This window comes from Peromyscus eremicus, chromosome 8a (assembly GCF_949786415.1).
Source record: "Peromyscus eremicus chromosome 8a, PerEre_H2_v1, whole genome shotgun sequence".
NCBI lineage: Eukaryota > Metazoa > Chordata > Mammalia > Rodentia > Cricetidae > Peromyscus > Peromyscus eremicus.
This window is the reverse complement of record NC_081423.1, coordinates 38,102,848-38,120,040: the sequence shown is the minus strand read 5'-3', so window position 1 is coordinate 38,120,040 and position 17,193 is coordinate 38,102,848. Positions and strand designations below refer to the sequence as shown.

General features: G+C 49.4%; 1 protein-coding gene across 3 annotated transcripts in view; it reads left to right on the top strand.

Annotated features, from left to right (window-relative positions):
* The first annotated feature begins 7,683 nt into the window (after positions 1–7,683).
* The window catches only part of Tnip1 (TNFAIP3 interacting protein 1), a 53,446-nt gene continuing 43,936 nt past the window's right edge, over positions 7,684–17,193 (top strand). For 2 of the 3 annotated variants that reach the window (XM_059270578.1, XM_059270576.1), the window contains exon 1: positions 14,930–15,034. The gene's annotated coding sequence lies outside the window, so the exon portion shown is untranslated. Of the gene's footprint in view, positions 7,773–14,929; positions 15,035–17,193 lie in introns of those variants that run through there. The other variant, XM_059270577.1, reaches the window with a different exon arrangement.

Sequence of the window (17,193 nt, the reverse complement as noted above, 5' to 3'; positions counted from 1 at the left end):
CCCAGGACCACCTGCCCAAGGGTAGCGCCACCCACAGTAAAGAAAGCATCCCACAGACATGCCCACAGACCACCAGTCCAATAGAGACAAATCCTCAGCTGAGGTTCTCTTCCCCCAGGAAGTCTGCTAAGACTCTAGCTTGTGTCAAGTTGACTACCTATGCACAAACAGATAATTCTCACTTTGAGGTTTGAAAACTCATCTCAGAGAGCTTGGGTCTCTAGAACTCTTCTAATCCCCCAGTGACCCCTGGGATCACATTTAAAAGCCTGCTTCTAGGCTTCTACCTTGCATGGTCTGATACCGTGGGTTTCTAGAAGGGTCCATAGACCTGCCTAATAATCCAGGCTCAGCCCTAATAACAGGAGCAGCTATGTCTTTTAGGAGCTTTCAACAGAATCGGTGACCAAGCACTTGGACACATGAGCCTGTGGGGACATTAGATATTTAAACCGTAACATTCCATACCTGGTCCTCGACACCCATGTCATCTCATAATGCCAAAGGCATTCAGTCTGACTCCAAGAGTCCCTGAAGTCTTAGTAATCCCAGCATTATCTTCAAGTTCAAATTCAAAGTCTATTCAGAGACTCAAGGCTGACTCTTTACTATGACTCCCTAGAGACTCAAAGAGAGCAGCATTACATACTTTCAATATACAATAACAAAGAACAGGCATTTCCCATGATGCCCTATGTCAGCCAGGTGCCTGGTGGTGCTCTCTTCTGGAGGAAAAAAAAAGTCTTTCAGGAAGTATACTCTTTTATAACCCTAGTCTGGTCTGGAAAGAGAGGCGTCTGGCCCACAGCTGAGATACCCTCAAGGCTTCTTTCCTAGTCTCCCAGTACAAAGTGTCCAGCTCTTTTTAATTGTGCTGATCTCTTCAGAAACAACAGCTTCCTCAGTCCCAACTTAAACGTAGGCTTTCTGACTAAACTACAAGTTTTAAAAGTCTTTCTTCCCTAATTGTCACCATAAACTTGGCTAAACACAGCTAGCAATAACCGTGCCACTGCCTGAATGTTGAAGTCCACCAGATTAATGAATTAACCCAATCATCTTCACACTCAGGCTCATTCAAAGTCTCAGGGCTTGCATGGATAAAGCGTAGACAAGTTCTTTTTCAGATGTAATATGCATGGCCTCTAATCTAGTTCCCAATAGAGACCTCATTCCCATCTGAAACCTCATGAGCCTGGCCGTCACTGCCGTCACTCTCTGCCTTCCCATCAGCATTCCGGTTTTCCGAGCTTCACTAGAATCACCCATTGGGTTCTGCTAATAGCATACTGAGCTCTCTTCAGCTTACATCTCAACTTTCCTGAATTCTTCCTGCAAAGCAGTTCCAAAGGCTTAAGAGCCATGCTTAAGCATCTAGCAACACACCCACTTCTCTGGAATTAGTTTTCTGTGTTAGTCATTTTTTTCTCATCCCTGACATGAACAACTTATGGGAGGAAGAATTTAGTTTTGAAGGTGATTTCAGCGATGTTAGTTCATAGTCCTTGGCTCTGTTGGCTCTAGGCCCATGCTGAGGCAGAACATCATGGAGGAAGGAGTGTGTGGAGGAGGCTGTTCCCCTCATAGCAGACCAGCAGACTGGAAGCAGTCACTAGGGGTAGGGGGTGGGGTGGGGTGGGACCAGGTTTGACCTTCAAAGTCACACCCAAAAGTGATCTACTTCCCCCAACTAGGCTCTACCTCCTCAGATGTCCAGAACCTTCTAAAATAGTGCCACTGGGTACAAAGCATTCAACACATGAACCTGTGAGAGTATCTTTCATATTAAACTGTAACATTCTAGGTTTATTAAATGTAACCTGCCTGCTTGTTTATTTATTTATATATTTTGAGGCAGGGCCTCACTAAGCAGACCCAGCTGGCCTGGAACTCACTATGTAGACTAGGCTGGCCTTGAATTCACAAAGATGTGCCTACCTCTGCTTCATGAGTGCTGAGATTAAAGGCATGTGGCACCATACCTGGATATTTTTGTTTTTAATTATTTTCATACACATGTGTATGTGTGGTAGGTGCACATGAGTGCAGGTGCCCATGGAGCCAGGAGCGGGTGGTGTTGGACCCCTAGGATCTAGAGTTCAGGTGATTGTGAGATACAATTCATAAGTGAGTCCTGGGGACTGAATGTGGGTCCTTTGTAAGAGCAGCAAATGTTCTTACCTAGGGAACATTTCTCCAGGCCTCATCTGTCTTTTGAGTTCAGCATGTCCTATCTCCAAGTGAGGATAGGAGACAGTATGGCCGGTGTCCACAGGGGATTGGTTCCCTGCTCAGATATTAAAATCCAGGGAAGCACAGTGTTTGCTTATAATCTACTACTATACACATCCTCCTGGATACCAAACCAGCCCTGGGTGACTCATTACACCTAATACAATGCCAATGTTATGTAAAAAGCTGTCACAGAGTACGGTTGTGGGAGTGCTGACGCACAAATTCTGCATGTGTGCAGCAGAGAGGCAAATTTTTTCCGGCATATTTTCCATTCGCATTTGGTTGAATCCACAGATGCAGAACCCGTGGATACCAACTGCGCTGGAGTTGGAACTGAAGCTGTGCCTCTTATTACTGGTTCCCTTAACCCTCCACAAGCCTGTTTCCTCGTTTGTAAAACATTAGTGCTGGTCTCCTAGGGTTTTTTTGTTTGTTTTTTGAGACAGTGTTTACTCTGTGTAGTTTTGGTGCCTGTCCTGGAACTTACTCTGTAGTCCAGGCTGGCCTCGAACTCACAGAGATCCACCTGCCTCTGCCCCCTGAGTGCTGGGATTAAAGGCATGCACCACCACCACCCAGCTCTCCTAGGGTTCTTACTGGGTGTTTGAGAAGGAAGGATCATCACTCCAAAATACAAATCCTCAGAGTAGTGAGGCAGTTTGGGTTGGTTTTTTTTTTTTTGTTTTTTTTTTTGGTTTTTTTTTTTTTGGTTTTTCGAGACAGGGTTTCTCTGTGTAGCTTTGCGCCTTTCCTGGATCTCGTTCTGTAGACCAGGCTGGCCTTGAACTCACAGAGATCCGCCTGCCTCTGCCTCCCGAGTGCTGGGATTAAAGGCGTGAGCCACCACCGCCCAGCGGGTTGTTTGTTTTTGAACCTGAGAAGTCCAGAGCCAGAAACTGGCAAGACAATATGGTGCCGAACAATGAGTTCTTCAAGGAGACACAATCTTCCCTGTGTCTAGGACTGTTTCCATGCTAAATCCCCCATCCTACTGGTTCAGGACGCAAACCTTATCTCATGTATTCCCTGGATTTCCAAAGTCCCTCCTTTTCTGATGTGTGGGCTGGGTCCTGTAGCAGACTGCCTGCAACTTTTCAAACCTCGAATGAACTGAGAGTGCCTAGATATGCAGGCACAGTGCCAGCTAGGGAAGACAGAGGTCCAGGACTGTCAGGGATTTGTGATTTGTTATTGAACTTTCAATTCACCTCATCCCAGAAATGGACCATAATGAATTATTTCTTATACAGACACATGAAATAATTCATTCGAAAGAATTTAAAGATGGACTTGGTGGCACATACCTATCATCCCAGCTCTCAGGAGGTGGAGTAAGAGAATTGGGAGTTCAAGGTCACCCTTGGCTTCACAGAGAGTCTGAGGTCAGCCTGGGCTGCAGGAGACTCCATCAAGCAGGGGGAGGAGCCACTAGTGATGGTGTTTCCTGACCCCTTGGCTGGCTTGCCTTTTATTCCTCTAAATTTTCACATTTCCTCAGATGTCAGAATAGAATGTCCCTCTGTGGGTATTTAGCCTGATTCCTACACATTATAGAAGGAAAAGCTGAGGACCCAAGAGGAGAAAGGACTTGCCTGGGCCACATGTCAAAACCAAGACTCAAATTCAGCTCTTCTCTTCTGATCCTCAGACAAAGTACCTCTTCTTCCGTGGTGCCCATCCCATAGCCTGAAAGAGATGGAGAATTTCAGGCTGGAAAGAGGGAAGAGGTGTGGGGAGAGGCTGGGGAAGCTGACCAGCATCTCATCATGGACAGACTGTAACAATCTCCCCGACAGTTCAAGCCAGCTCCTTGAACTTCCCTGTCCTTTCAAGGACCCTGCCACTTGATGGGCAGGCACTGGTACAAGCCAGGTTCCATGTACTCACAGGGGTTCCACAATTATTGTGGCCATGTTTGTAGAGAATATTCCAATTACAAGAACATCTGAACCAAGTGATGCGTTTTTACTCCCTGTTGATGAAAAGGTCTATGTCTAGGGAAACGTCCTGTTCTCTTTGCCTCTCTGGTCCAACAGAACTTCTTGTGATGTTAAAAATATCTGTACAGCCCAATATGGTAGCTGCTTTTAGATGAAATTTCTTGTTGCTGTTTTAAGAGGATTTCTTTGTTGTTGCTGCTTGTTTGATTTTTTTTTTTAAAGATTTTACTTTATTTTTAAGTGTGTATGTGTGGGTGTCTGTGTGTGTGTATTTGCATGCACATGTGTGTGTATATATATTTGCATGCACACATGTTTGAAGGTGTCTTTGGAGGTCAGAGCTGTTGAACCCCAATGGGACTGGAGTTACAGGTAGTTATGAGAGCTGCCCCTAACATGGATACTAGGAACTGATCTCAGGTCTTCCACAAGAGCAGTGGACGCTCTTACCTGCTGAGCCTTCTCTCCAGCTCCATGTTTATTTTTTGAGACAGGATCTTACTATGTAGCCAGGCTGGCCTCAAAGTTACTCCTGCCTCAGCCTCCCAGGGGTTGCACCACCTTGCTCTGACAAGTGACTACTGAGCTCTTGACAAGTGGCCAGTGCCATGAGGAAGAGAGTATGGTCTGGGATAGCGCACCGGCCTAGGAGTCAGGAAGGCCCCAACTTACTCAGGGAGAAGTCACTTCCCTTGTCTGGCCTTCACTTCCTGCTGCAAAGTGATGCAATGTCCAAGAGGAGGCTCCTCCATTGCTCCCTGTGCAGCCCCAACCTCAAGGGCACAGAAGCAGTTGAGGAGTGAATTCCACAAACTCTGTCCCAGATCACCCTCTCTGGGCCCAGCTTTCCATGAGGGTTTTGGGCGGCCCCTGTGTACCTACGACTCCAGTTCCCCCTTCTTCAAACTCCATGCCACACTTGGAGTGAGCAATCGCCAGTACTTCACACAGACTCTTCTCTGTGCACATTTTATTCCCTTTGTGGTGAACAGCCTTCCTTGTGCTCTTGCTTGGCTACTTTTGGAAGACTCCCAGGCCCCCAAATCCCATCTAGACATTTGTCCTGGTACCTACAGCTCCCTGCATTTTTTTTCCCCTACCTAAACACACTTTTCTCACCTTTCACTGTGTCCCTCTGATCATATGTCACAGCCTCCAGACAGTGCTACCCAATGGCACCCTCTGTGACGATGGAGGTGATGGATGGACTTGCAGTCTCGTGTGGTAGTCAGGAACTGAAGGCCAGACAGGAGAAACGACTTCTGCATGAATTAAGTTAGGAGTTCCCTGACTCCTGGTCTAGTACTCTTTTCTACACCACACTCCCTTCCTCATGGCACTGGCCACCCTTCAAGGGTTCGAAAGCCGCATGTAGAGCAGGGCACGGTAGTGCACACCTGTAACCTCAAGTCCCACGTAGGAGCAGCTGTCACCCTGGCTACACATCACAGTGAAATGTGCCTAATGCTACTGAGGAACTGAGTTAGTGTGTGTGTGTGTGTGTGTGTGTGTGTGTGTGTGTGTGTGTGTAGGGCATGTGTGTACACGTATGTACAGAGCCCAGCAGATAATCTCAGATGTTGTTCCTCAGATGCCATCCATCTTGCTTTTTGAGACAGATGCTCTCATTGGCCTTAGGCTCACCGGTTTAGCTAGACTTGCTGACCAGCAAGTCCCACGAATCCTCCTGCCTCTGCCTTCCCAGTGCTGGGACTGCGTGTTCACCACACCAGCCTTTTTCACTCAGGCCCCGCGGCTCAAACACAAGTCATCATGCTTGGACAGGGAGCACTTTACCCACTGAACTGTCTCCTCAGCTCCTAAGTTCTTGCTTTTATTTATTTACATTTGATCCATCATGTGTGAATGAGGGTCACACAATTGGACAGGATAGCCCTGGTCTCTGTGAGCTTTGGGGGACAGAGATCTGACTGGATTTGTGTATTCCTATGTCCTCGGTTACTGTTACACCAGAACTAGGAATGATTAAGAAAATCTCTCTAGCTGGGTGGCTCTCTCCTTTCATCCCAGCACTCGGGAGGCAGAGACAGGCAGATCTCTGAGTTTGAGGGCAGCCTGGTCTACAGAGCGAGTTCCAGGACAGCCAGGACTGATACACAGAGAAACCCTGTCTCTAAAAACAAAAAAGGAAAGAAAGAAGAGAAAAAAGAAAGAAAGGAAAAGATAAATAAAAAGAAAATCTCTCTCCCTTTCTCTCCCCTCTCTCAGCATCTTTGTGGCAGGTACTGAATGGTGCAACCTCATGCATGTGTCAGTGTGCGGCCCCGTGTCTATGTCACGGTGCGGCCCCGTGTCTGTGTCAGCGGTGCGGCCCGTGCATGTATCACGGTGTGGCCCCGTGTCTGTGTCACGGTACGGCCCTATGTATGTAATCAACAGTTTACAAGAGGTGAGTGCAGAGCATCGTTTGGCTTCTGTAGAGCTGCAGAAACCAGACAGAGCAGGACTCAGTTTCCCCACTCTGCAGTGGGTGTGAGGGTGGGTCACAGGGCGTGTGTTAGCCTCTTTACTCGTTGTTTCGACAGAATACTGGCAAGCAGCATCTTGGGGAGGGGGGTTTGCTTTGGCTCCCAGTTTGAGGGGACACAATTCACCATGGTAAGGAGGGGCTGGCAGCCTGGGAGTGTGGCTCTGGGCTGTGGCAGGTGGGGCATTCGGCTGCTTGCTCACATCTAGTGGATCGATCGATCGATCGATCGGGAAGCAGAGAGAGTGGTTGACCAACTTTCTCCTGTTTCCCCTTTTTATTTATTCCGGCACCCCAGCCCCTGGGATGGCTGTTCACATTCAGGGTGGGGCTTCCCTCTTCAGAGAATCCTCTCTGGAAAAGGCTTCATAGGCACACCCCAGAGGTGTCTCTCTAGGGACTTCGATGATAGAGATTCACGAGCACACCAGGCTCAGGAGGGGGTGGCTTGCTCGGACTGCAGCTGGCAGGTTCAGACTGGGCCGTGGGTCACCAGGTATGACTCGACATGCAGAGGAGACCCAGCATTCGGGAAGGAAGGAGAATGTTTTCCTTGTCTGGAGAGGACTCACAGAGAGTCCTACATGGGAACAGATGAGGCAGGAACAGGAGGCAGGAGGATGTCAGCGGGACGTCTGGCGATTTCCTCAAGGCCATGAGCGCTGGAATCCCCCACTTTGGACAAAGAAGGAAACACAGATCTCTAGGAGATCCCAGCAGGGCAGGCCAGGTGGCCTATGCTCTTGTACCTGTCCTTGCCTTATTCCTGGCCCCGGCTGAGGGGCCACCAGGCTCTCAGCTCTTCTCCAGAGCCCCCTCCCCTTCCTGGAATCCACAGCAAGTGACAGGCGGCCTGGGGAGCAACAGGTGGAGGCTGGCAAAGGGCCTCTGCTCTGCCAGAGGGCGGGATGGGGCCTCAGCTGGGCCTTGTGGGGCTGCCTGGTGGCTGGCTTCTCCATCATGGGGGAATTCCCCTCCTGCCTCAGAGTCAGCTCCGCCCAGCCCTCCTTCCTGCAGAAGCTCAGAAAGCCCAACAGCCTTCACAGGGACATAGGGACGCATGGCCACACTCACCGGGCACAGCCTCAGATCACCCCGTGCTTCCTCAGGTGAGTGACCTGGGCTAGGGGCAGGTGTGACAGCATGGGTGACAAGACTCATCACATGGCGATGCAGAGGCCACCAGACCCTCCCAGCTGTGTGTCAACAGCTGCCCGGCCTCCCCCTCTCTGCTAGCTGGGGTCTTTTGCTCCCCAGCCTACCTTGGCGGGCCCACCTAGGGCCTTGAATTCTGGGCCCCTTCTCTTTTCTCAGCCTGCTTGGCCCTCTGACCTCTACCTCTGGTTCCTTATGCTTATCCTGCCTCCTCAATCAACCTTCCCTTCAAATCTCTCTAACTTTTCCAAAGGGCAGAAAAAAGAGACTTATGTCTATACTGTTTTTCTCTCAGCATTGAGGGGGATGAATGGACGGACTTTCCCCCCCCTCATATGTGTTTTCTGTGTGTGAGATGGTGTGTTTGCCTCTCTGTCAGGCAGGCTCACAGGAGCAGGTACGTGTTGGTCCGTGGGCGTGTTTGTGGACGGTCTGGGTGTCTGTCTCTGTGTGAATGTGAACTTTGAGGGTGTGGGATGTGGAGTGAGCTGGGCAGTTTGGAAGTCTAAACCCAAACAAGGAGGGCAGGTGGAGCCCATCTTGCTCCCTGGGGTACACAACAGTGATTGAGGCCCTCCTTGACACGGGAGTAGAGGGACCCCTCTCCTGTCTCCAGACTTCTTTGCTCTCAGGCCCGCTGGCTCCTTCTGAGGGTAAACCTTTCACCGAGAACCCGAGGCCCTGGGAGTGGGCCAAGGGCTGGCAGATGGTGCTGACTGACTTCTTTGATCACAAACAGTCCAGTTTTTCCAAAACTGGTCAGAGGAGGCCCAGCCCAGGGAAGTCCCTGGCGAAGGAGGGTAAGGGTCAGAGGCTGTGTCAGACATTTGACAGTGGCCTCTGGGCTGCGGAATGAGGGAGGACTCTGGAGAGGTCCTAGAAGACGTGAGAAGGCGGGGGTAGACTGAGAGAGAACTGCTCTCAGCATCTGGTAGGGCTTCCCAGGATTGGGAAATGTTCTGGTCCTGCCTGTGGGGTTACCTACCTCCCGTAGGGGCTGAGCTCTTCCCGCTTCCGGGAAGATGACAAGGAGCAAGCTGGGATCCCGGTCTAAGGCCAGCTTGATACTGGAGTCAGGAGGGCCAGGGAGAGAAGCTGGGGGAGAGACCCAGGACTCCTAGAGATTGTGGGAGGGGCCTGGCAGGGCCAGTATGTGACGAGCTGGGAATTTCCCTGGTGTCGCTGTCCTTCCTTTCTTCTCTTCCAGTGATGTCCTAGAAACCAGAGAATAACAGGCAGGTTAGGGACACCAGGGAAAGAGCTGGGAAGGAGAAAGAGGCTGGAGGAAAAGCTAGCAGCCATGGCCAGAGGTCAGCTCCTCAGAGAATTCTCAGCGAGATCCAGGCAAAGAGATCCCCAGCTGCGGGCCTGGGATCCCCTTCAGGAAAGGAAGATCCAAACTGCCTGCTGTCCCAAACCATAATTACCATGCTTCCTGTCACTGGGGCCACAAACTGACACTACCTGCACGGTCTTGCTTAGGAAATAAGGGTGCAGACCCTGAGTGGCAGGGCTGGAATCCAAGCCCAGACTTCGGAACCCACACCTGAGTTACGGCAGGGCAGGTATCCGGGGAACAGGGCAAGTGGTGAATGTAAATGGTTTTATTCACCTTGAGACCATGAATGGAGCCTGGAAAGATGGTTCCGTGGGTAAAGTGCTTGCTGTTAAGTTTGACAACCTGAGTTTAATCCCTGGGACTCACACAGTAAGAGAGAAAGAACTCCTACAAACTGTCCTCTGACCTCCACATGTGCTGTGGAATGTGTGCATGCAGGAGTGTACACACACACACACACACACACACACACACACACACACACACACACGCAATAAATAAATACATGTAAAAGATGCTAAATGAACACAAAAATCCTGTAGCCCTCATAGCCCGTGAGGGCAGATAGAGTTTAAAAACACCTTAGGCTGAGGGGAGCTGGGACTACAGATGTTCATTTAGTGACAGTTTTTGGTTGTGTGTGATTGGGATTGGGGGGAGGCTGGTTGTTGTTTTGAGTCAGAGTCTCATATAGCCCAGGCTGGCCTTGGATTTTTGGTCCTCCTACCTCTGCCTCCACAGAGCTCGAGATGGAGAGTGTTGAGCACTGCTTCCAACTGACATACCATTTTTTTCCTTCCTCTCTCTTCTCTCTCTCTCTCTCTCTCTCTCTCTCTCTCTCTCTCTCTCTCTCTCTCTCTCTCTTTCTCTGGCTGAGTCTCATGTATCCCAGGCTAGCCCCAATTCCCTGTGGAGCTGAGGATGAACTTGAGTTTCCCATCCTCTTGCCTCGACCTCTTGAGTGCAGGATTACAAATGTGTGTCATCACATTTGGCTCTCTGGAGCGCTAGGGATGAACCCAGGCTCTCGGGCATGGCAGGGGAGGACTGTCCTCACTGGCATCACTTACTTCTCAGCAATCACCACCAGCACCCCCAAGCCCCATTTTAGTCAGTGTCACATGTTTGACATTCCTTATCTCAATTAACTATCACCCAAATCTCTCTTTTTGATAAGCACACACCCAAGAGCAGAAAGTACCTAGAATCCACTGAAGGGTTTTGTATTCTGAGGTCGCCTGAGGCAAAGGATCCAGGAAGGGATCCAGGACTGCTTAATTACTCCTACCCAAGTTCCTCAGTTCCACCCTCTCCCAGCCAAGGCTCTTGAGTCTCTCATTCTAACAGAATAAGGCTCATGCTTGTTTGATTCAAAATTCTGTTTCCAGCTTGGGAATGAAACTTAGCTCTGGAGTCAGAGAGCTTGCCTACCACACATAAAGCCCCGCTGGGGTCCCAGGAGAGTAGTAATGAGATGTGACGTATCCCAGAACCCAGGACCAAGAGTCATGAAAACCAGAAATATCATGTCTTCCTCACTTACACAATGATTTTGAGGCCAACCTTGGCTACATGATACCTCATCTCAAAAAAGTAAAGAAGTGAGGGGACAGCTCAAACAGTAATGTGGAGGACTTGAGTTCAATCCCCAAAGCCCATGTACAAAAAGCTGGGTATAGTGATGTACACTTAATATCCCAGCATCGAGGGAGACAGAGATAAGCGGATCCTCGGGGCTTGCTGGCCGGCCAGGCTAGGCTAATCGGCCAGTCATAGGTCCCAGTGAGAGACCTTGTCTCAAAATACAAAGTGGAGGGTTCCTGAGGCATGACACCCAGGTTGACCTCTGGCTTCCACACACCTGTGCTCAACACACACACACACACACACCGAGACTCACACACGTACACAAACACACAGGCGAGCAGCTGTGCTTCCCATCAGTTGGAGTGTGTAGCAAAAAAGCAGATGCTCCCAAGGGGAGCCCAGGAGCTGGTATCAGCACTGATCTAAACCTCAAGGTCACACCTGCTGCAAATATTAGCCTTGCTCTGGCCCTCAGTGTGGCTCCACCCACCAAGGACAGGCCTGTCTCTTCCCTCTTGTCCATATTTCACTGCAATATCATCACTTATTTTGAGTAGAGTTGGGGGTTTGATCACTTCTAAAGATCCTTTTGAGGCTGGCATTCTGAGCTCTGTGGCCCGCTAGCCGGTGAGATATTGTGACAGGATGGTGCTGCTTAAGAGCCTGGCCCAGGTGCATCAAGCTCTGTATGAACTTCATTTCACAGAGTGGATGGGAGATGAATTGTGTAAAAGCACAGGCCTAGTGTGCACTCCATCTTGTGTGTGTGTGTGTGTGTGGTTTGCTCACGTGTGGGGGAGGGTACACACATGCATAGAGGGCCAAAAGAGACATCATGTACCCCTGCTTTATCATACTGTTCCTTGTCCCCTTGAGACAGGGTCTCTTACCAAACCTGGAGCTAGGCCAGTCAGTAGTCAGCTAAGTCACAGCAATCCTCTTGTCTCCACCTCCTACCCCAACAACAATAGGGTTTTAGGCATACACACAGCCACACCTGGCTTTTTGACGTGAGTGCTGAACGTTCACATCAGGTCCTCATGCTTGCACAGGAAGGGTTCTTGCTCCCTAGCCATTTCCCAGCCCCTTCGTGTTATCTTTTAATGCTTTTATACCACAGCCCCCACTTCCTGCTTCTGCCACATGACTGGGCATAGTCTTTTCAGGGCATGTTTTTATAAGTGTGCACTTGGCTACTCTGGAGTCTCCCTGGTGGAGATGGTAGAGGAGGGAGTGGCGGAGAGGATGGGACGCTGTCTTCTTCAGCACAAAGCAAAACAAAACCCAGGCGGTGTGGCTCTCCTCCCAGGTGGGGCTTTTTGAGGGTGCTTGTTGACACTCTAGAAGAGTAAGAGGTTGCCACCTGCCTGAGTCACTCACCTCCCAACTTGGAAACTCCCTTCCAGGCTAAGGGGTGGCAGAGGATGCCAGGCCAGGGGCATCTGCCTCCCGCCAGCTCCATGTCCCAAGTCTAGGGGGACGGAACCAAAGAAGACTACATTTCTGGCTTTAACAGTGAAATCTATCAATGCGTGTAACTTACATTTGGGCATCACCATCATTTCTCGGATGCTAGTGTGTGCTGAGCCTCTGTCTGAATCATCCTCATCCTCACAAACACCTGAAGGGGAGGTGTAATCATTCTCATTTTTTTTTTTTTTTTTCAGAAAAGAACCCGGGGTTTAGAGGTCACCAGGGTAGTAAGGGGCTGGGTTGGGGTTGGGGCCTGTAAGAAAGTGAGAAAGGGGTTGGGGGGTGAACCTCGGTAGAGAGCTTGCCTAGCCTGCTGGAAGCCCTGTGTTCTATCTCCTGCACTATATAAATTGGACAGTGGTCGTGCATGTCTGTAATCCCGGCATAAGGGGCTGGAGAGATGGCTCAGCAGTTAAGAGTACTGACTGCTCTTCCAGAGGACCTGGGTTCAATTCCCAGCACCCACATGGCAGCTAACAATTGTCTATAACGCCAAGATCTGACACCCTCACATAGACATATTTGGAGGCAACACCAATGCAAATAAAAACTAAATAAATAAATAAATAAATAAATAAATAAATAAATAAATAAATCCCGGCACAAGGGAGGTGGGGGTAGGAGGGTCAGGAATTCAAGGGGTCAACCTACCTTGCAAGTTTGAGGTCAGAGAAGGAGAGAGAGAGAGATCCATTCTGACACTGTGGAGACAACACAGCACTGTGGATAGAAGCAAACAGGACTGGGAACCAAGGCCCTGGGTTCTGGTTTTGGTTGTGTCAATGTGTGGGGTCTTGAGCAATGCTGAGGTTCAAGGCGGCTCTGATGGTGTGGTGCTTTGGAGTGAAACCTAAGACTTACAAGGATAAGAAGGTAACAACCTTGAGTTGATGAGTGGAACTGATAAGAAAGTTCTGGGGCCGGGCAGTGGTGGCACACGTCTTTAATCCCAGCACTCGGAGGCAGAGGCAGGCGGATTTCCGTGAGTTCAAGGCCAGCCTGGGCTGCAGAGTGAGTTCCAGGAAAGGTTCAAAGCTACACAGAGAAACCCTGTCTTGAAAAAACCAAAAAAAAAAAAAAAAAAAAAGAAAGTTCTGGGTGCGATTGTGCAAAGTTGTTATCATCCCACTTGAAGCTCAGATAGGAGGATGAAGAGGTCTAGACCAGCTTGGGACTACATGGTGAGAACCCACCCACCTACCCACCTCAAGAGAATCATCCACTTGCAGGAGTCAGTTTTTTCCTTCCACCTTGAGGGTTCCAGGGATTGAACTCAGGTTCTCAGGCTGGTCAGCAAGTACCTTTACCTAACTCTGACCCAGCTCATTGGCCCCTGGATGATGTTTTATTGGTGGTGATGATGATAGATTTTTTTTGTTTTTGTTTTTTGTTTGTTTGTTTTGAGACATGGTCTTACAGTGTAGCTGTGGCTGGCCTTTAATTCACTATGTAGAGCAGGCTGGCCTCAGATTCACAGTGGTCCTCCAGCCTGTGCCTCCCAAGTGCTTGGATTAAAGGCTTCCTAGGAATCATGGACATTTGTGGGAATGAAACCGCTCAACTTTCTGAAGTCAAATATTTTACAAAAACAGTGGCAACAGTATGCAATCAGAATGGAAATTATTGGAGACTCCATCTGAAGGGAAATCTCAGTGCTGGGTAGTGGCTTAGGAGTGGAGAGTTGGGACAAGATTTCAGAAGTGAGCATTCCAGGAAGAGGTGAACTGGGAAGCACAGAGCAGAGAGACACAGATCTTTGGGGAACTGATGCATGGAACAAAGGACCCAGTTCTCCCTGCAGCCTCCCCTGAGGGGGACTGTGTAGCCCCTTTGGGGTGCCTGGTTTCCCAACCTTCAGGATTAAGGTACATGCATGCTTCTTTGCATAAGAAATGTGACCTAGAATGTTGTTTTGAAAACCTGCCAGCTCCTTTGAGGTAGCTGGGACACAAGTGACACAAAGCCCAAAAGGAAGGTCCTTGTTGAAGACATATGCTTAAGTAGGTGCCTGTTCACAGTCCCCGTTGATAGGTCTCTATGTACAATGAGGGCATGCATGAAAGAGTCCCCTAGATCCTCATCCCCCAGTCCACAAGATGAAGACCGGTCAACGTTTAACAATTCCAGTGTCAGAGAATGTTTCAATCTCCTAAAAAGCATATTGTCCTCCATGTTTAAAGAGCTGTCCTTTATTCCAAGGTCAAGGCTTTCCACCTTTCAGAATCGTGTATGTTCATGTCTATGGAGGCCAGAGATCAACGTCAGGTGTCTTTCTCTTTTGCCTTTCATCTTACTTGTTGAGCCAGAATTTTATATATATATATATTAAATATAATATATAATATATAAAATTATATATATATAATATAATATATAAAATTCTTTCTGGTGGTGGTGGGGTGAGCCGTGGTCTCATATATCCGAAGCTGGCCTCGAACTCAGAATCCTCCTGCCTCAGCCTCCCGAGTGCTGAGAGGGCAAGTCCTGCAGCTGGGAACTAGAATAGACCCGGCTCTTGCTTCCCTGCAGGGGCTTACTCACACAGGAGGTAAGGACCGAGCTGGACTTGGGAGGTCGGTTCAGTGCCCTGAGGCCGCCTAGGTTTGAGCCATGAACTGCTCCACCCAGTGGCGCCCAGGCAGCTGTTTACATCCCAGGCCACACCCCCAGCGCCCAGCGCGCAGCGCCATTGGATGGACGGCCCGTCGGTCTCCGGGGACTTTCCCAGGGGCGTGGCGTGGCCCCGGTATTTCCTGGTACCGACCGGAGCCTAGGGCTGCTGAGTCTGGCTCGGTGCCCCGAAGCTCTCGTCCTAGGGTGAGCGGGGCCGCCGGGGAATGGGCAGGCGGGAGGAGACGGGGGCCTGCGCGGGGCGCGAGGGCTAGTGGCGGGAGTCCCAGAGTCGTGAGGTGTCTGCGTCTCCGTCGTCAGGCTTCAGAGGCTCCCGGCCCCGGGAGCTAGCCGGGCGCGCATGCGCACCGCCTGCGGAGCGCGCCTGGGACCGGCCTGCGGACCCCAACGCCCAACGAGCAAAGTTTGGGTAGCGGTGTGCAGACGTCATAATGACGAAAATCATCATCGTAGCCACGCTTATTGGTCAATTTCCAGATAGTCTTTTCTTGTTTGTTTTGAGACAAGGTCTCGCTGTGTAGTACTCTCTGGTCTGGAATTCGCTATATAGAACAGGTTGGCCTCGAACTCACAGAGACCCTCCTGCTTTATTCCCGCGTGCGAGGATAAAAGGCGTGCATCTAAGTGTTGATCTAAACTTTTAGTGTGAAACTCATCCAACTGTGACATTCATTCCAAGCATGACTGTTACTTCTTTTAAAAATACATTTATTTATTGTTTGCGTGGTGAGGTTGTGGACAGACAACTTGCCTGAGTCATTTCTCTTTTTCCAAACCTTGTGGGTTCCCGCCAGGGACTGAACTCAGGTGCTCAGGCTCTGTGGCCAGCGTCTTTACTGGCCATCTAGCCAACCCTTCTCCATGAATGTTACTTTATATCTTCACCTCACCAGTGAGGAGCACAGGCAGCTTGCAGATTGTAATCACACAACTAGTGAATTGCAAAGTCGAGATTCTAACCCAAATGTTTGTCTCTAAAGCCCCCTACTCCACCCTTAATGAGCTCGTTTTGCACAGCCTGGGAGGCATTTGTGTACACAGGTGCTGGGTAGATACAGTAAGTTTCTGGGAATGATTATGGAGGGATAGTTTTTATGCTTTGGGTTGTGTTTTGCACCGTGGGAAGTTTCTGTGCCTCTGTGTGAGATCATGTGTATGGAAGTGGTTTGCTGTGCATGTATTCATCTTGTGCCGGGCAGTGGGTGGGAATTTGGTGCTGTCAGTGAGGAACTGTTTTGGTAAAAGGGAGGGAGGGACTTTCAGGGATGAAGCAAAAGTCTCGGCAGTAGCTATCCCCACCCCCTTGCTGAATGACAGTGTGGGAAACGTGTGGATTCCTGATGCATCATTTTGATTTCACAGTCAGTCAAAGTGGGATTTGATCAGCTCTTACTCATACTACCAACAATGAGGGGTGTGGTGGAGGGGAATTCAGACTCATGAGTGGACAGTCAGGGGACTCTCAGAATGGTTTTTTTGGTCCTTGACGGAGGACATTGTGTTAGGAGAGCGGAATACTCCCACTAACTAAGCAGGCTCAGTATCCCTTTGTCCCTAGCAAGTGGCCTGTGAAACTAACCCATAATGATAATTAGTAACTTTACACTTAAGAGATGAGTTTTTAAAACTTTTTCTTAATTTCCTCCTTTCTTTCTTTCTTTCTTTCTTTCTGTCTTTTTCTTTCTTTCTTTCTTTCTTTCTTTCTTTCTTTCTTTCTTTCTCTCTCTCTCTCTCTCTCTCTCTCTCTCTCTCTTTCTTTCTTTCTTTCTTTCTTTCTTTCTTTCGATAGAATCTTGTAGTCCAGGCTGACACTCTGTGGCTAAAGATGACCTGGAACTCCTGGTCCTCCTACCTCTACCTGCTGGGATTACAGGGGTGTTCCACCATGCCTGGTTCTCGTTTGTTCTTTCTGACCACCCTGATAGTAGTGTTCAGGTTTAGAAGTCATCCATTTTCAGCTAGGCCTTCGCTGTTGTTGGTTTTTAGTTTTACGTTTGTTTGTTTGTGCTTCTATGGGGGTGAGTGCATGCTAGGATGTCCATGCCCACGTGGAGGTCCAAGAACAACTTGCAGGACTTGGCTGTTTCCTTCTCCCGTGGGGGTTTCGGGGCTTGAACTCGGGTTGTTGGGCTTGGTGGCAAACCCCTTCACTCACCGAGCCATCTCAACAGTTCTAAACTGTTGTTTTAAGTTATAACGGGGTCTCCATAGCCCAGGCTGGCCTTGAATTTACTTGTAGCTGAGGATGACCTTGAACTTCTGGTCCTTCTGCATCCACTTGAGTGCTGGGATTAGAGGCCTGCCCTACAGTGCCTGGTTTATGTGGTACTGGGGATTGAACCCAG